Raw genomic sequence first — 19,858 nt, forward strand, 5'->3', positions numbered from 1 at the left:
TATGTTACTGGCCGATTAATCGATTATGAAAATTGTAATCGATTAATTTCATAATCGATTAGTTGTTGATTAATCGATTAGTTGTTTCGGCCCTAGTTTATTCTATTCTATTCTTTTCTAATCAAATTTGAATTTATTCTATTTAAATTTCGGAAGATGGTTATATTTCTATTCTATTCTGTTGTTTTCTATTCTTTCTAATCTATTATTTTCTATTCTATTCAACTTTGAATTGATTCTATTTGAATTTTGGGAAATGGTTATATTCTATTCTATCGTTTTTTTTTATTCTATTCTTTTCTCTTCTATTATAGTCCATTCTATTCTTTTTTTTCTATTCTATTCTTTTCTTATGTATTCGAATTTAAATTTATTCTATTCAAAATTCGACTTTCAGAAGATAGTTATATTCTTTCTATTTTATTCTATTCTATTTGTTTACATTCCATTCTATTGTTTTATTTTCTGTTTTATTCTTTTCTATTCTATTTTTTTCTATTTCATTCCTTTATTTTCTTTTCTTTTTTTACTCTCTTTGGAAATGGGAAAACTATTCAAATTCGAAAACTATTCAAAATGTATTTGAAAACTATTCGAATTGAATACGAATTTCGTCCGATTTTTTTTTCTCTTTTTTTCGGATTCGTTTTAAATTCGGTACTATTGTAAACAAAAATTTGTCAGAATTTCAATCCGTAACAAAACAAACTGCACATGTCTACAGCCGGTGTTTTGTCAAAACGCAGACTCGTCGAAATCTCCAACCACGTCACTCTCCAGCATTAGTAATTGTAGATTTGGACGATTTTGCTGTTTTGACACAACACCGGCAGCAAATACACAACGGTGCATGCTATAATAAGTGGACATTGTTAGTCTGCCTGCTACTAACCAACAACATGGTCGCCTCCCAGGCGGCAACAACTTTTTCTTCCTTAACCACTACTCTGTCAAAACAGCCAAATCGTCATATACTGTAGTGTATACGCTGTTTGTTGTGTCAACAGCCAAGTCATCGAAATCTTTATTTATTGATGCTGGAGAGTAACCGGAAGTGACGCGCTGACGGGATTTCGACGAGTTGGCTATTTTGACAGAACACCGGCAAAGTTCATCACAACATTGCTCAGCACTGAGATAAAAAGAAGCATTGAATCGTTTCGGTCTGCAAATGAGGGCAGTTTAACCCCTTCATGCCTAAGCCCTTTTCTGACACTTGTTGCTTATCTGTATTTTTTGCTAGAAAATTACATAGAACCCCCAAATAATATATATATATATTTAGCAGAGACCCTATAGAATAAAATGGCGGCTGTTGCAATATTTTATGTCACACTGTATTTGCGCAGCGGCCTTTCAAACACAATTTTTAGGGGAGAAAATACACTTTAATGAATTTAAAGAAAAAACGAACCCGTAAAGTTAGCCCAATTTTTCGTGACCTTTATTCTAAGCATAAAAATCGTGATTCTCATTTTATCCAGAAGCGTTGTCGTGTTGGTACGAATATTCATACGACAATTTTCAGTACATTTGATGACTTGACAAATGTACTTTAAAATTTTATTTTTAACATTCGATTTTGGAACAAATAGACTTTTCCGAAAATAAATAATACACAATATTAGAAATTTGTTTGTTCGAGAAAGTTTCCATCCGGCTCCATTGAATTTTCTTATCACTGCGGTCGAAAGAACATCGATTTGAACCCAACAAGGATGGACTGGCCATTGGGACTATAGGGAGTTTCCCGGTGGGCCGATGGCTCAGTGGGCCGGCTTCAGTGACAGCGGACCACCGCCCCCCCTCCGCTCCTCTGTCTCTCCCTTCCCGCAGCACTCACCTCCTCTCCCTCCCCGCAGCGCTCACCTGGGGGGGAACAAAGATGCAGGGGGAGGACTAGAGGAGCATGGGGGAGGGGACAGACATCTGACTCAACAGCTATGGCCTGGGAGTTTTTAATTTCTGCCTAATCTTGTCCCATAAGGGGGGGCACCGAACTGATTCTTTGCCCCGGGTGAAATAATGTCTAGCTTCCCTACTGGTACTGCCTATAAGAGTACCAGTACCAGCCGCTCTACTCTAATAAAGTAGAACGGCTAGTGGTTAGTGAAGGGGAAGAGGGGGCTTGGGTGGCCGGGGGGGGGGGGGTGCGGGAGTTGTCTGGTCGCCATGTGAGAGACCTGTCAAAGTGGGCCAGTCTGAATGAAGTCCAGGGCCAAATTGTTGTCCCAGTCCAGCCCTGGAACCCAATAACATTTTTAGTTTTTAGAACCTTTGTCCTACTGTATGGCCAGCTTAGGGGAGAATTATAGCACGTCAGTATTTTTTTTTTTTCCGATCTGTGTCTCAATTGAGACGATTTTTCTTCACTTGCTGCCCCATAGCCACAAGAAGAAGTCAGAGGAAATCCCTCCAAAGTGAGGGAATCCCTGGTTGTGACCAGAACTAGTGTCCCCATTTGAAGATTCCCCCTTTTTCCTGTTCTGGTGACAGTCCAAAATTTGGAATTTATTTTCACCCTCTGTGATAATAGTAAACTGGACAATCAGAGAGGGCGAATCTCCCCAACCAGAGAAAAAGAGAAAGCAGAAAAACTGCGCTAATCCACAATTAAACACAAAAAAGTATATAAAAACAAAACCAAAAACAAAAGGCTGCAGCAAGCGTGCGATACACAGACAGAAATTGGAAAAAACAAAGCTGCGCCACATTAGATGAACACTGTTGGAATGAAAAAGTCTATATATAGACACTTTTAAATTGAATTAGTCCATAAATAGCAATCTTCAGTATAAAACGATAAATATGGGTCCTCTATTGGATACACTCATGCAGCTACGCCACACCACCACAGTGACAGGTAAACCATATATCTGAAGTGATCCCTCCACCGATAAATCAGGCCGCTTACCAGAGGGCAAGCAAACTGTGCGTTTGGCTATAACCCAGCCGCGGCCTTTAATTCTCAGGATCCCAGGGGAGAAACAGCTCTCAGGAACTCGGTGTGTAACACTCTCCAAAATGCCCAATAATAGAATGAGAAAAGGGATGCACCATAGCGTAATTCCGTTAGATAAAATACATTTATTAAAAGTACAGAGGAAATGTACTCACAAACATTGCGATAAAATCAGCATGTAATGAATAAGATGCCGGCCGGCAAGTACAAGGAGCCCTTCCTCCTCAACGTGGCGATGTCACTGCGCGTCCTCCCAGACGCGTTTCGTCATCAAAAAGACGTTCTCAATGGGGGTATCCAATAGAGGACCCATATTTATCGTTTTATACTGAAGATTGCTATTTATGGACTAATTCAATTTAAAAGTGTCTATATATAGACTTTTTCATTCCAACAGTGTTCATCTAATGTGGCGCAGCTTTGTTTTTTCCGAATCTCCCCAACCGGGACACAGCCAGCAATAAAAACCTGACAGGCGTTCTAACCCCTCTCCACTCTATCCTAAACTAAAAATAAACAGGTCAGAGATCAGATCAAGTCTGATGCCGCGTACACACGATCGGACATTCCGACAACAAAACCGTGGATTTTTTTCAGACGGAATGTTGGCACAAACTTGTGTTGTATACACACGGTCACACAAATGTTGTCGGAAATTCCAAATGTCAAGAACGCGGTCACGTACAACACGTACGACGAGCGGAGAAAAATTAAGTTCAATGATTCCGAGCATGCGTAGGATTTTTGTGCGTTGGATTTGCATACAGACGATCGGAATTTCCGACAAGAACTTTTGTTGTCGGAAAAATTGAGAACCAGTTTTCAAACATTTGTTGTTGGAACTTCCGACAGCAAATGTCCGATGGGGCCTACACACAGTCGGAATATCTGACCAAAAGCTCACATCGAACATTTGTTGTCGGAAATTGCAATCGTGTGTACGCGGCATGACGGTTACATACTTAATAGGATAAAAAAAAATCACAACTAAACTTGTAAAAATAAATAATGTGCAATCCAAACATAAATGTGCAAATCAATCACAACTGCCTGACCCCACACCCAACACACTCAGGAGCTTGGAGACAGAATGTGACAAAAGGCAGCTGACGGGGCAGCAACGGCCTCAGCAATGACATATTCTCATTGTGATAGCATGTCAATTCTAAAACTCAGCATGGAAATACATTAAGGGAACATATCTGCCCAGTTTCCATTCCAAAAAATCCAATAGTAATCTGGAATTTATGAAAAACTTAAAGGAGTTGTAAAGGAAAAAATGTTTTGCTCAAATGACTGTTTACATGGTATGGAGACATAATAGTTAACTGATTCCTTTTTAAAACGATTACAAATAGATAAAAATCACTGTAGTTTCAGTTTCGTTTTTGCATGTTATCCTGCCTCTGTGCTGTATAGAGAGCCATAGAGAAGTGATGGTTTGGAAAACTAAACTAGAAGCTCCCAGTACTGTGGTGATCAGGAAACAGACAACCAGGAAGTGTCCAGAACAGAGCAGAATTACAGCAACATCAGAGCAAAAACGAACAATGAGGACATGAAACCAGGACTGCAGTAAGGTAAAGGAAGCTATTTAGCTAAAAAAAATAAAATCCTTTAGTGACCCTTTAATCCACAACCTGTGGTTCTGATGGCCCAAAATTCCTTCCTCCTGCTGATGATCCCTCTAGTGATGACTGAAGATCTATATAGAGAAATCAGGACCTTCTACCACCTGCTGGTGATCCCTCTAGTGATACCTAAAGATCTATATAGAGGGATCGGGATCTCGTTCATGGTAATCCCTCTAGTAATTTCATCCACAATTTATTTGTCTTACCCACTACCACACTGCTGGTTTTGCAGGCATCTGAAATGAGCACTCTCAAAACATTTTCTTCAGTTGCTCTTGTTCTTTACTCCCAGTATTGTACTCTATGAGATGATTTTCCTAGGGGTAAGGTGACCTGTATAATTGAACAATACAGATCAGTAAAGGTTTTCTAAACTGCTCATTCGAATGTACGTCCCCAACTTCGCTAACAACCATCAGTGGGCAGCCTAAGAGGCAGCTCACCAGAACCTCTAATAGATAGAAACAAGTTTAAAGTGGTTGTAAACCCATTAGAACCACTTTATGCTACATGTAAGCCTATATTACAGTAAGGCTTACCTGTAGCTACCCAGGATATCTGCTTAACTTGCACGGTTTAGGAGATATCCCCCTGTCCCCTGCATGTGCCAATGTCATCGGCACATGCGCACTGGGCAAACTGAAGCAATGGCATCTATGTGCTGTCGCTTCAGTCTGTGTGCCGTTACCGGCGACTCCCACACGTGACGTCATCGCGGCTCCGGCCAATCACAGTGCCGAAGCCACGATATCCAGAAGTAACCCCCAGGAGAGATGTCGCTTCCGGAGGGGGGACTGCTGCGGGGGCTTCGATCTAAGGTAAGTAATTCATAATGAGCTAGTATGCTATGCTAAATAAAAATATAGGAGAAAAAAAAAATTTATACAAAAGACTGTTAGGCCCCGTACACACGACCGAGTTTCTCGGCAGAATTAAGCCAGAAACTCGGTCGGAGCTGGATTCTGCCGAGAAACCCGGTATGTGTACACTTTCGGCCGAGGAAGCCGACGAGGACCTCGCCGAGGAAATAGAGAACATGTTCTCTATTTCCTCGTTGTTCAATGGGAAATTTAGGCTCGCCGAGATCCTCGGCGGCTTCACAAGGAACTCGACGGGTAAAATTATGTGTTTTGCCCGTCGAGTTCCTCGGACGTGTGTACGGGGCCTTAGTCATTCAACTCTCCAGCCTTCACAAAACCCAGCAGGCGTGCAGACCTTGAACTCCAGCGGCCACCTAAGGGCGCCCTCACACTGGGCACTGTTAAACTGAACCGTGCCCAAGTTTTATAGATAGATTCAGAGAGATTGCCCCAACTTTGCGGCGGCGTAGCTTAGCGCGTTTAGGCTACGCCGCCGTAAGTTAGCGAGGCAAGTACTTGATTCTCAAAGTACTTGCCTGCTAAGTTACGGCGGTGTAGCCTAAAGCGGGCGGGCATAAGGGCGCCTAATTCAAATTCGTCTGAGGGGGCGTGTTTTATGGTAATGAGGCTTGACCCGACGTGATTGACGTTTTTTTTAAATGCGCATTGCGCCGGGCGCCTACATTTCCCAGTGTGCATTGCGGCTAAGTCCGCCGCACGGGCCTATTGATTTCGACATGGACATAAACAACGTAAATCCCTATTCACGGACGACTTACGCAAACGACGTAAAATTTTCGAATTTCGAAGCGGGAACGGCAGCCATACTTTAACATTGGCTACGCCACCTAGGGGGCAGCTTTAACTTTAGGCGGCCTATCTCTTACGTAAACGGCGTAAATGTGCTGCGTAGGCCGGGCGTACGTTCGTGAATCGGCGTATCTACTAATTTACATATTCTACGCCGACCGCAATGGAAGCGCCACCTAGCGGCCAGCCTCAATATTGCAACCTAAGATAAGACGGCGCAAGCCGTCGTATCTTAGATATGTTTAAGCGTATCTCTGTTTGAGAATACACTTAAACATAGGTCGGCGCAGATTCTGAGTTAGGTCGGCGTATCTACTGATACGCCGGCCTAACTCTACCTGAATCTAGCTATTAATGTACCCTTTCCCCACTTCCTTCCTATAAGCAAGTGTTCCCGTAACATACAGTACTTACATCGTCACCTTTGCCAACCCGACCACAATGATCTTTGCTTCTGTGCGCAGTCATCTATGGAGAGTTTTGAGCTCTGGCACAGTTTGCAAATTTTGCAGTCACAACGAAGCAAATTATACCGGATCACAAGTGAACTGGGACCTTTTCCAAGAGGAGAGCACGGTACACTTAACTGTTCCTAGGCACAGTTTGTAGCACTCACACTATACACATGAACTGGGCCAAGGGGGTGAACTATTCCCGGGATAAGTTAAAACTGGCATTATCCATTTAATTTTTTTTGTTACTAACATTCAAAATAAAAAAACAACATTTTTATCTATTTCTTATAGCACAGGTATCAAATCAGGCAATCATGCTCTACAGAGTTGGTAGATCTAAAGGAGACTGTACAGTCAGATTGTAACATGTATGGCCAGCTTTGGTGTGCCAGCATCCAAGAGGGCTCCCATCTCCGCTATATATATCTCAAACCACCTAAAATACGAACGTCAGCACCAATTTGTCTCTTGTGTGCGTGTCACAATTGAAGACATATTGTACATTGTTACTCTCCTTCTTTAACCAGTTAAATTGTTTCATATCCTCATTGAGGTATGTTATTCTCATCGTGTGTACAAGGCGCTAAAGAAAATGTAAACCCAGCATTTTATATTCCTGATATGTCCCTGCTGTACCATGTACTTGTATAAAAAAGTATCCTGTTCTCTTTGTATTGCTTCCTTCGTGAAAAATCCCTGGTATTTCTGCCAGTCCCTCTGCTTTCCTATTAGAAACTGACCACACTAAGCATAAGAGCACAGCATTGTCAGTTATCTAGCTATGCTGGGAACTCAGCCTGCTCTCCTCCAATGAACAGACTTGTCCCGACACCCCCCTCTTGCACAGCCTTTCACTGGGAAGATCAGTGTACTGCTTTTTCTTCACCCCAGCTCTTATACAGCTGAGAACAGAGCATGTGTGACCACTTATAATGCATTTCATGGAAAGGGCCCAGGGACTTTTTTCTGTTTTTTGGTTCCATAGACTTCAATGTATCAAAAAATGTGTATTTAAAAATGCAAACTGCACCTGGAATATGCAAACTGAAATCCGCATAGGTGTGAACCAGGCCTAAACAAGGGGGGGAAATGTATTTATAGGCCCAGATTCACAGAGATCGTCGTATCTCTGTGCGGGCGTAACGTATCTTATTTACGCTACGCCGCCGCAAGTTTTTCAGGCAAGTGCTTTATTCACAAAGCACTTGCGTGTAAAGTTGCGGCGGCGTAACGTAAATCACCCAGCGGAATTTAAATTCGGCGGGTAGGGGGCGTGTATCATTTAAATGATGCGCGTCCCCGCGCCAAACGAACTGCGCATGCGCCGTCCCTAAAATATCCCAGCGCGCATTGCTCTAAATGACGTCGCAAGGACGTCATTGGTTTTGACGTAGATGTAAATTACGTCCAGCACCATTCACGGACGACTTACGCAAACGACGTAATTTTATAAATTTTCGACGCGGGAACGACGCCCATACCTAACATTGACTGCGCCTCATAGACCCAGGGGCAACTTTACGCCGGGAAAAGCCTAACGTAAATGTCATAACTTTACTGCGTCGCCCGCGCGTACGTTCGTGAATTCGTGTATCTAGCTAATTTGCATACTCGACGGGGAAATCGACGGAAGCGACACCTAGCGGGAAAAAAAAATTGCAGTTAAGATCCAACGGCGTAAGAGACTTACGCCTGTCGGATCTACTGAATATCTATGCGTAACTGATTCTATGAATCAGTCGCATTGATACGACGGCGCTAGGCAGAGATACGACGGAGGATCTGGAGATGCGCCGTCGTATCTCTTTTGTGAATCTGGGCCATAATGTTTTTTTTTATCTAACACAAATGTTTTGCATTTTGTTTAAATTTTAAACTGAATGGGTCGTTTCACAACAGCCTTTTTCAACCAGGGTGCCTTCTGGGTTCTTCTGGGGTGCCTTGGCAAAATGCCTAAAATTTGCCCTAAATTGCCCCAAAATTGTGTACCAGTAAATGGATAAGCTCGCCTTTTTTTGATACACAAAGCCACCGATTTTTTTTGTGCAGCATTACAGCCTTGGGCATTTTACTGACATCATTAGTTGAAAAGTTAATAATATATAAACTACAGCGCTACTAGATCCAAAATTACACCACACAATTAATAATCAAATGTAAAAAGCTGCAGTATGTGAAAAAAGGTGACCAAACCATAAACAATGTAAATAATGTACATATGCACTAAAAACAACTAATTAATGTGATATCTACTACAAAAGATCAGATGCCAAATGTGATAAAAAAACAAACAAAAATTGCTAATACTGATGAGTGAACTCGGTATTGTTATCACCGCAAACAAATGTGATAAAATCAAAATAGCATCGACTGCATAAGGTTTCCAATAACCGTCCCTATCGTTGAATGGATATTGCTCTGAGGGGTTAACAGTGCGTGTTTAATCAGCAGAAAGTGAATGTCAGTGCAATCAAACCAACACAGCCTAGGATGGCTATTGAGCACTACAAATGGATTCAGACCCGCTTCAGTGTGATGATACCACACAGCCTTGTCGATGTACTAAAGGAGTAAATAATGTTCACTTTGCAAAGTGAATTTTCACTTCGCTTAAAGCGGTTCTCCACCCTAAAGTGGAGTCCCGCTGATCGGATCCCTCCCCCCCTCCGGTGTCACATTTGACACCTTTCAGGGGGGAGGGGGGTGCAGATACCTGTCTAAAGACAGGTATTTGCACCCACTTCCGGCCCGGCATTCACGGGCAAAAGACGGGCATTCCGTCACATCCCGTCCCCCCCCCCCCCGTTGTGTGCTGGGAACACTCGGCTCCCAGCACACAGCGGGAGCCAATCGGCGGGCGCGGCGCGACTCGCGCATGCGCTGTAGGGAACCGGGCAGTGAAGCCGCAGCGCTTCACTTCCTGGTTCCCTCAGCGTGGATGGCGGGGGGAGCAGCAGAGAGTTGAGCGATCGCTCGTCCTCTGCTGCGATCGGCGCTGGACAGGATATTTTTTTCCCATGGCACATCCGCTTTAACAAATGAGAAGTCAAAAATAATTTTGCAAAGAATATTCAGGGAAAATGAAAAAAAATAAGGATTTTTGCCTGTCCAGGATTGGATGATTGAAGTCAGCACATCTTTATCTCATCCACTCAGCTACATGACAATTCACTTTTTGCAAAGTGAATATGCTGTACACTTGTAAGTAAATCAATCTCACTGCACCAATGTAAAAAAATAATAAAAAAAACTACTGACACTGTTCACTGCCCTACTGACACCAACCTTTGCCTTACTGACAAGTCCACTGCTCTATTGACACCAGCCACTGCCCTACTGACACCATCCATGTTTTACTGTAATAAATTCGGCATGCACACTCTAATGCAAAAGGCTGCATACACCTATGCAAACTGATAAGAATGAATGAGTTACTAAAGAATTCATTGGAAAAAAAGACATTTACATAAAATCTAAGAAAAAAAGTGTATCGCTTTAGGGTTTCTTCAGCAACTCCTTTGTGGGAAAAAAACAAAAACAGATCTAGCGCTCATTAACCCTTCCTCTCCTTTGCTTTTTTTTCTTTTGCCAATTACGTTTTTCCTTTTTTATTGTTCTTTATTTGTTTTATTGTTTTATTTATTTATTTATTGTTTTATTGTTTATTGTATTGAATTTTTTGTGTTTTCCCTCATTTTCTTCAATTTTTTTTTTTTTGTGACTTGTAATCATTAAACAAATTGCATGCGCAAAATTTCCATTTTGCATAAACATTTAATTTGAAAATATTGTCATGCTTCATTTTACGAACTTTATTTTGGGGTCAAAATAAATGGCAACTGCTCGGGGCCAGCATCCCACCTCTTTGGAAGCAACAGTCTGCGCCAACGGTAGCCCAATGGTTCGCAAGAGTGAGGGACATTGAGCAAATAGAAGATCTGACCTCTGCGTTGCGAGATAAGGAACATAAGTCCAGATGGATTCACTGGAATCTCTTTTTCGCTTTTCTGATGAATTCCACCAATACATGGCAGGATCCACTGTTTAGGATCCCCATTGCCAGGTCAGCGTTACCGATCTGGGCTCCCTGGGGGGAATTGCCCCCTCATCTCCTTATCTTTAAATAAAAAAATAAAAAATAAAATAAAAAAAACATTTTATGTCTGATGTTATAACAAAATGTATTGCTGAATAAATAGGGCCTATGGATGGATTGTAAAAATGTCTCCGGAGACAAACTGGTTAAAAAAAAAAATCGGAAATGGCAAGAGCTGTGTCTTCTATGTTAGAATATATATAATGTGTATATATTAATATATATAGATCTATATCGATAGATAGATCTAGATAGATAGATAGATAGATAGATGTATATAGATATATCAATAGATAGATAGATGTATATAGATAGATAGATGTATATAGATAGATCGATAGAAAGATGTATATAGATATATAGATAGATAGATAGATAGATAGATAGATAGATAGATAGATGTATATAGATATATCAATAGATAGATAGATGTATATAGATATATAGATAGATAGATGTATATAGATATATAGATAGATAGATAGATGTATATAGATATATAGATAGATAGATAGATAGATGTATATAGATATATCGATAGATAGATAGATGTATATAGATATATCGATAGATAGATAGATGTATATAGATATATACACACACACACTACATGAAAACAGTAGATATAGATATGGATATACCCAAATGTACACATTCATATTCATGCAATCAGCATCAATATCAATAAACTCAATGTCGCCTTCCAGATTTTTTGCATGCCGACAGAGAACAGCATCATGCTGCATCTTGTATGGTTTGCTATGATGACCAATGTCTAGATCTTTCCATGCAGATGTATGTATTGTTCCATACTTACAGATCACACAGAGGAGTCAGGAGGCTGCAGAGTGGGTATTGGAGTGGAGTTCATATTCCTCCTTATATACAGCTCCAGAAACACACCCGCTCACACGCTCTCACACACATTCACTGATCTCTCTCGCTTAGTTTCATTTCTCTCTCCTGTTCCAGGAAAATGAAACTCAGCGCAGAGGAGATGAGGGGCCCCCGGCTTCCTCAGAGGACAATACGGTGCCAGTCTAGGTGCCCATGGCTGCACCCCGGTTGGCCTTACCTTGACCATTGACCCTTCTTGCCCCCCTACCTTAGACAAAATTCTACTCAACTATCAAGGTCTGCTGTTTTCAGCGACAGTCCTGTGTTTTAAGCTGTGTTTGCACCTATGCAAGGCGATGCGTTTTATTTTGCGCAATATTTTATGCGTTTGTCATAGTGAATGTGCTGACTAAGACCCCTTTCACACTGAAGCGTTTTTACAGCGTTTTAGCGTTAAAAATAGTGCTATTCTCCATGCATCTCAATGGACCCTTTCACACTGAGTCCTGCAAGCAGCATCTTTGGAGCAGCTTTTGGGCGCTGAAAAAAAACGCTCCAAAAACGCCCCTCTCCATTGAAAGGAATTGAAATCGCTGTAAAAACGCCTTACCCTTTCACACTGAGGCGTTGCGCTGGCGGAGCGTTGAGAAAAGTCCTGCAAGCAGCATCTTTGGAGCAGCTTTTGGGCGCTGAAAAAAAACGCTCCAAAAACGCCCCTCTCCATTGAAATTAATTGAAAAGCGCTGTAAAAACGCCTTACCCTTTCACACTGAGGCACTGCAAAAACGCCCTAAAACGTTTTGGGCACTGGCAGTGTGAAAGGGCTCTGAAAGCACTCAGGCTTTCACATTGAGATTGCAGATGAGGCTTCGCTCGAATAAGGCCCCTTTCACACTGGGGCGGGATTCGGCCACTAGCAGTGCGGTATTAACCCCCGCTAGCGGCCGATAAAGGGTTAATACCGCCCGCAATGCGCCTCTGCAGAGGCGCATTGCGGGCGGTATTACCGCGGTTTCCCATTGTTTTAAATGGGAAGGAGCGATATACATACCGCTCTTCTTACCGCTCCAAAGATGCTGCTGACAGGAGATTTTTTTCTCTCCCGCCAGCGCATCGCCTCAGTGTGAAAGCCCTCCGGCTTTCTCATTGAGGTTGCTGGGCAGGAGTTTTTCAGGCGGTATAGCAGCGCTATTTTTAGCGCTGTACCGCCTGAAAAACTGCTCAGTGTGAAAGGGGTCTAACGCTTGAATAACGCTCGAAAAACGCCCCAGTGTGAAAGGCTCCTGCACCCTTTTTTTCATGCAGTAAGGCTGCATTCACACCTTGCGTTTTGAATCGCTGGGCATATTTGACACTATTCTGCCCATGATTTCAACGCGTCGAGGTGTGAATGAGAAATCGCAGAACGCACATTTGAGTTGCCATTTAGTTCTGGTTCAGACTATTGCAATGTGGGAACCAGCGCGATTCCAGCGCCGGTTTCCGCATTCGCTTCTCTCCCGCAGGCAGTTCACACTGCCCTCTGCGAACCGCTGCGGTTGTTAATACATTTTTAATGACACCCCCAGATCGGTTCACAGATCGCAGTGCGAACTGTGGATTCGTACAGGAATCAGATCGCATAGGCGAGAACACCCATATGATCCTATTTCAGTGCAGGGAAAAACAAGTCCCTGCACCTTTTTCTGTGCGAATCCAATGCCATTACTCAGACATTGCGAATCACATGCGTTGTCTGAAATCGCACTAGTCTGCACCTAAGCTCAAATAGCACCTAAAATTGCGGTGCGGTTCTGCCACGACTGTCGCGTGATGAATACCGCTGTAATGGCTGCAACCCGCATTGTGTGAGGCTTGTCACCCCAAAAAAGTTCAGGGGCTACTTTTGGGCAATGTGCTTCACACAATGCGGGTTTCCGCAATTGCAGCGCATAAGTTGCGGCAGAACCGCACTGTGATTTTAGGTGCCATTTAAATGAATAACATTAAATGTGCATTCTGCGATTTGTCAATCACACCTCTGCGCTTTGAAATCGCGGGCAGAATCCCGCAATTCAAAGCGCAGAAGTCTGAATTCAGTCTAAGCCTCCTGCGATTTTGCAAGGCACGGTTTGGTGTAATTTTGCGCCTTTTGTCGCACAGCTGCTACCTGCATTTGGGAAGCAAAAATAATAGCATGGCAAGCACGAGGAATGTAGGCAGAAACGGTTGGTGTGAATGCAACCTTAAAGCGGAAGTAAACCCTGATTGATTTTTCGTCCTCTTTTTTCCCCCTGCAAGCATAATGGGCTAGTATGCATCACATACTAGCCCATTATGTGCCACTTACCTGCAAACAAAGCCTGCAACGTCCCCCTGGTGGTCGCATCCATCGGCACCCCACTTGCTTCTGGGGCCGTGGACTCCGGTTCTGTGACTGGCCCGAGCCACTTAGAAACAGCCAGATTGTGCCCTTCGCATGTGCTGATGATGTCAGCGCAAGCGTATATGGTAAATATCTCCTGTCACTTTAAAAGCTCCTGGTTATCAAATCTGCTGCCCCCCCCCCCCCCCCCGACTTCAATATCCTTTATTTCCACCATGTAACCACATACATCTGTTAAACAGGAACTCCAGACAAACAGACCGCATCACTTGTTTGTACAGTTATTCAATTATTGATATTTCAATATTTATATGAAACCGTCTAAAATCTTTCAGATTGAAGTGTAGTTTCAGCACTGGTATTTGTGGTTCACCGACTGCGCTAGCTGCCTGGAGTAACTCCAATTCAGTGTTTGCAGCTCTCACTAATGGTTGAATTCCTAGTTTCAATATTTACCGAAAAGATTTAAAATAAAGAACACTTTTGTCATTAATAAGGCCTCATGCACACGGAAGTATATAGGCATTAATCACTTGCCTACCATATACTGTGGGGTGGCGGCTCTCCTGCGCTGGATCATGTACCTAGTATGTACCTAGTACGTGATCCAGCACTTCCAGGTCTGGGGCGCGCGTGCGCTGCCAGCAGCCCGCTCCCGCTGTGATTAGACACAGCAGGAGCTGATTGGTGGGTACGGCGAACTCGATGCTACGGTACAGAGGCAGAACGCTGGTCTGCCTATGTAAACAAGGCAGATCGCCGTTCTGTCAGTACAGATCCTGTGTCTCTGCTAAGCAGGTGCACTGATTGATGCCTTCTCTTAGTACAAGCACCTCCTACACAGTAGTAAAGCACTGGTCAGGCACACATTTAACCCTTTGATTGCCCCTGATGTTAACCCCTTCTCAGCCAGTGTCATTACTACAGTGACAGTGCATATTTTTAGTACTGATCACTGTATTGGTGTCACTGGTTCCCAAAATGTTTCCGTGTCCCGACTGTCCACCACAATATCACAGTCCTGCTATAAGTCACTGATCGCCGCCATTATTAGAAAAATAAAAGAAAAATATCCCATAGTTTGTAGACGCTTTAACTTTTGCGCAAACCAATATACGCTTATTTGGATTTTTTACCAAAAATATGTAGCAGAATACATATTGACCTAAATTGATAAAGAAAATAGATTTTTTTTTTATTGGATATTGTCATGGACCTTGGAATGCGGAAGTGTTCCTCCTTGAAATCTGTTACACAGTGGGGGGTCTTCTGCTCTGTCTTAAGGCCAGACGGCTCCATTGTTCTGTATCTGGCTATTGTGTACATTGATTGCCCCCTCGGGCTTCTGTCTCATTACACATAACAGTCCTTCTAATCAAGCTATCGGACCAATCCCTGCTGACTAATTTTCAAGTCCTCATTTGCATGGCTAAGGAGGACCTGAAGGAGGACAACATGTACTTTATAATTGACCTATAGGAAAGCGGTTGTTGGGGGCGGGATGTTCCAAATTCTGTTTAAAAGTGTGTTGTGTACTTCCAATAAAGGTCTTCCTGTTTGAACTTAAAAAAATAAAATAAAATTATGTTCAAACAGGAAGACCTTTATTGGAAGTACACAACACACTTTTAAACAGAATTTGGAACATCCCGCCCCCAACAATCGCTTTCCTATTGGTCAATTGTAAAGTACATGTAGTCCTCCTTCAGGTCCTCCTTAGCCATGCAAATGAGGACTTGAAAATTAGTCAGCAGGGATTGGTCCGATAGCTTGATTAGAAGGACTGGTATGTGTAATGAGACAGAAGCCCCAGGGGGCAATCAATGTACACAATAGCCAGAGACAGAACAATGGAGCCGTCTGGCCATAAGACAGAGCAGAAGACCCCCCCACTGTGTAACATATTTCAAGGAGGAACACTTCCGCATTCCAAGGTCCATGACAGATATGTTTTATAGCAGAAAGTAAAAAAAAATATATATATTTTTTTTTAATTGTGTGGTTGTTTTTTGTTTAAAGCGCAGAAAATAAAAATCGCAGAGGTGATCAAGTACCATCAAAAGAAAGCTCTATTTGTGAGGAAAAAAGTACATAAATTTTGTTTAGGTACAGCGTTGCACGACTGCGCAATTGTTAGTTAAAATAACGCAGTGCCGTATCGCAAAAAAATGCCTGGTCAGGAAGGGGGGTAAATCTTCCGGAGGTCAAGTGGTTACTATGCCTAGCGTTAAAAAAGCTCTGAAAATTCATGCAGAATAAATCATTCAATAAATATTGTGATCAAATAAAGTCCTTCAAATACAGGAAAATATTTTCACCAAAATGAATTTCAAACAAAATAAGTTCAAATGCAGCAATCCAATGGTGCAACGACAAAAAAATTCCCATCACCAATATTATTCTTCCAAGTGTAGAAAATCTTTAATCCAAGGTGATCACCATCACTAATAGAGGAAAATGCACTCACCAGACATGCATCCATCTCATCTTAAACATCCACATTTATTTGACACAAGTAATAACGGTACTCACAAAAGCTGTTTAAGCATAAACGTATGTTTGCAAAGATATACAGAGAAGCTGCCAGCCACTCCAATCCTTCCCAGCTCACGAAAAGGCAAAAATGACAGGACACAGTTCCTACTCACTCCCAGTGTCAGCTCCACCCCTACATGTTTTGTCTGTTCTGACTCCATCGAGGGGGGTGAGATGAAGTCAGACTCAGAACAGACGAAACATGTAGGGGGTGGAGGCTGAAACTATGAGTGAGTTTAGGGGGTTTATATTTATTTATAGCTGCTGGTTATTGGTAGAAGAATAAGTTATTTGTTTTACAGTTTTGCAATATAATTTTCTCACAATTATACCCAATCAGCGTGAAAGCGTTTATACCAGTGGTTCTCAACTCCTGTCCTTGGGACCCACTAACAGGCCAGGTTTGCAAGATAACTGAAATACATCATAGGCACTGGTGTGCGCAGCCTATTGCATTAGGGTGTGCACCCCAAATCTCAAACACATGTGTGTACGTAAAATATATATATATATAACACACATACATACACACACACTGTACACAGAAACTCTTATAAATAAATGTGAACAAACATTTTAAAATGTATTAAAACATTTCACACTTAATTTTTATATTTTAACAATTAATTGTTCACACTAGTGGTTAAAGGTAGCAAAAGTCTGCGGTTGAGCCGTGCTTTTACCACCCCTCAACCTCTACCACCCTTTTAGCTGTAGAGACAGCGACTGGGCATGTTCACGTGCCGCACCTGCAATTATACCCTGTTGCTTTCAGCAGGTATAGCACCCACTGACCATGACCCATTCAAGTGAAAGGCATTACTCTGCAAGCAGCCCTCAACCATGTGCAGTGTGGAGTTCAAAGGGTAAAGCAGGTGGTGTGGAGGTGATACAACTCCTCACTGCTTCTCAAATGCGCTCTAAAGAGCAATCTGTTTGCAGATTGCTCTTCAGAAATCAAAGCATTTGTGAACGAGCCCCTACATATTCCACATCTAAGGCCTCGTACACACGGCCGAGGAACTCGACGTGCCAAACACATCGAGTTCCTCGGCCAGTTCAGCCCTGAAGCCGCCGAGGAGCTCGGCGGGCCGAGAGCTCCCATAGAACAACGAGGAAATAGAGAACATGTTCTCTATTTCCTCGTCGAGCTCCTCGTCGGCTTCCTCGGCCGAAAGTGTACACACGACCAGTTTCCTCGGCAGAATTCAGCCAGAAACTCGGTCGGAAGCTGAATTCTGCCGAGGAAACTGGTCGTGTGTACGGGGCCTCAGGCCTCGTACACACGGCCGAGGAACTCGACGTGCCAAACACATCGAGTTCCTCGGCCAGTTCAGCACTGAAGCCGCCGAGGAGCTCGGCGGGACGAGAGCTCCCATAGAACAACGAGGAAATAGAGAACATGTTCTCTATTTCCTCGCCGAGCTCCTCGTCGGCTTCCTCGGCCGAAAGTGTACACACGACCAGTTTCCTCGGCAGAATTCAGCCAGAAACTCGGTCGGAAGCTGAATTCTGCCGAGGAAACTGGTCGTGTGTACGGGGCCTCAGTCTTCCTTTACTTTAGAGTCCACAGCATTTAACCTTACACCAGAGTCAATATCTTATATCACAGTTCCGCCCTTAAATTAGGGTTCTCAGAGAGCCCCCCTTACATCAGATTCCCCAGAGTTCCCCTTCACATTGGGAAATCTGATGTAAAGAATGCTGTGGACTCTAGTGTAAAGGGGGACTTCGATATAAGAGGGTATCTGGTCACCAGAGTTCCCCCTTACATCAGAGTTCCTAGCATCCCCTCTTATATAAGGGTACCCAGAGTCCCCCTTTATGTACACTGTAAGTGGAGACTCTGATGTAAGGGGGGACTCAGGTGATCAGAGACCCCTTACATTTGCCCCATCAATGTACCCCTTTTCTCATCTGCCCCACCACTTTACCTTCCTGCACATCTGTCCACCGCCATATCCCTATGCTCTTCTGTCTTAACACTAAATCACTTTCTCATCTGTCTTAACACTGAACTCATCTGCCCCACCAATGTAACCCGTTTTCTCATCTGCCCCACCAATACACCTCCTTTTACATCTGCCCCACTGCTTTACACCCCCTGCTTTTCTTCCCCAACACTGAACCCTCCTGCACATCTGTCTCACCTCTATACCCTCTGGTCTTCAGCCCCACCTTTGTAAAGCATGCTGGGACTTGTAGCCCCATCACAGGCTGTAATGCTCCTGCAGAGCATGCTGACACTTGTAGTTCTATCATAGGTTGCAGGAGAGGTGCAGAGCATGCTGACACTTGTAGTTCTATCATAGGATACAAGAGAGGTGCAGAGCATGCTGACACTTGTAGTTCTATCATAGGATGCAAGAGATGTGCAGAGCATGCTGGGACCTGTAGTTCTATCACAGGCTGCAATAGAGGAGCAAGGCATGCTGGGACCTGTAGTTCTATCACAGGCTGCAATAGAGGAGCAAGGCATGCTGGGACCTGTAGTTCTATCCCAGGCTGCAATAGAGGAGCAAGGCATGCTGGGACCTGTAGTTCTATCACAGGCTGCAATAGAGGAGCAAGGCATGCTGGGACCTGTAGTTCTATCCCAGGCTGCACTGTATGTACATCGTTTTAGTTCCCCTCTTCCCAATACCAGCCCCTCACTTCCACTCCTCCCTGACTATCTATAAAGCATGGAAAAGTTTATACAAACCTGAAGTCAGCGCGTGTTCCTCCTGTGTGTGTGTGTGGGCGGGCGCTTGCGGTGTTGGGCTTGGAAGAAGTTAGAAGAGCAGTAGAACACTGCCAATTTGCGCGACCGCCCCCCCCCCGCTCTCGCCAACATCTTGGTATGCCCCTGCTTCTCTGCTGGGAGCAGTCCTGGCAACCAGTCATAGGGGTTGATTTACAAAAGGCAAATCCACTTTGCACTACAAGTGCACTTGGAAGTTCAGTCTCTGTAGATCTGAGGGGGAGATCTGAAATGAGGGGAAGCTCTGCTGATTTTATCATCCAATCATTTACAAGCAAAAATGCTGTTTTTTACTTTCTTTGCATGTTCCCCTCAGATCTACAGCGACTGCACTTCCAAGTGCACTTGTAGTGCAAAGTGGATTCTCCTTTAGTAAATAATCCCCATTGTCTCGGCGGTGTAAACAGGGCAGTGATGGGCTGCGAGAGCCCCCCGCGGTGGCAGGACGTGTTCCGATGATTAAAACAATGCTAAATCCGACTTGCTCCTGTGAGTGCAAGCCACTGGCTGCGGTGTAAGCAGGCAGCGGAGTGATATTCAGCTGCCAGGGAGCCCGGACGG

At 43.5% G+C, this 19,858-nt stretch overlaps 1 protein-coding gene across 3 annotated transcripts in view; it reads right to left on the reverse strand.

Annotated features, from left to right (window-relative positions):
• The window catches only part of USP18 (ubiquitin specific peptidase 18), a 63,832-nt gene extending 44,549 nt beyond the window's left edge, over positions 1–19,283 (reverse strand). Inside the window, exon 1 of one of the 3 annotated variants that reach the window (XM_040345360.1) lies at positions 11,635–11,747. The gene's annotated coding sequence lies outside the window, so the exon portion shown is untranslated. Of the gene's footprint in view, positions 1–11,634; positions 11,750–19,258 lie in introns of those variants that run through there. The other 2 variants (XM_040345359.1, XM_040345361.1) reach the window with 2 other exon arrangements.
• Positions 19,284–19,858: the final 575 nt, after the last annotated feature.

Source organism: Rana temporaria, chromosome 3, assembly GCF_905171775.1.
Source record: "Rana temporaria chromosome 3, aRanTem1.1, whole genome shotgun sequence".
NCBI lineage: Eukaryota > Metazoa > Chordata > Amphibia > Anura > Ranidae > Rana > Rana temporaria.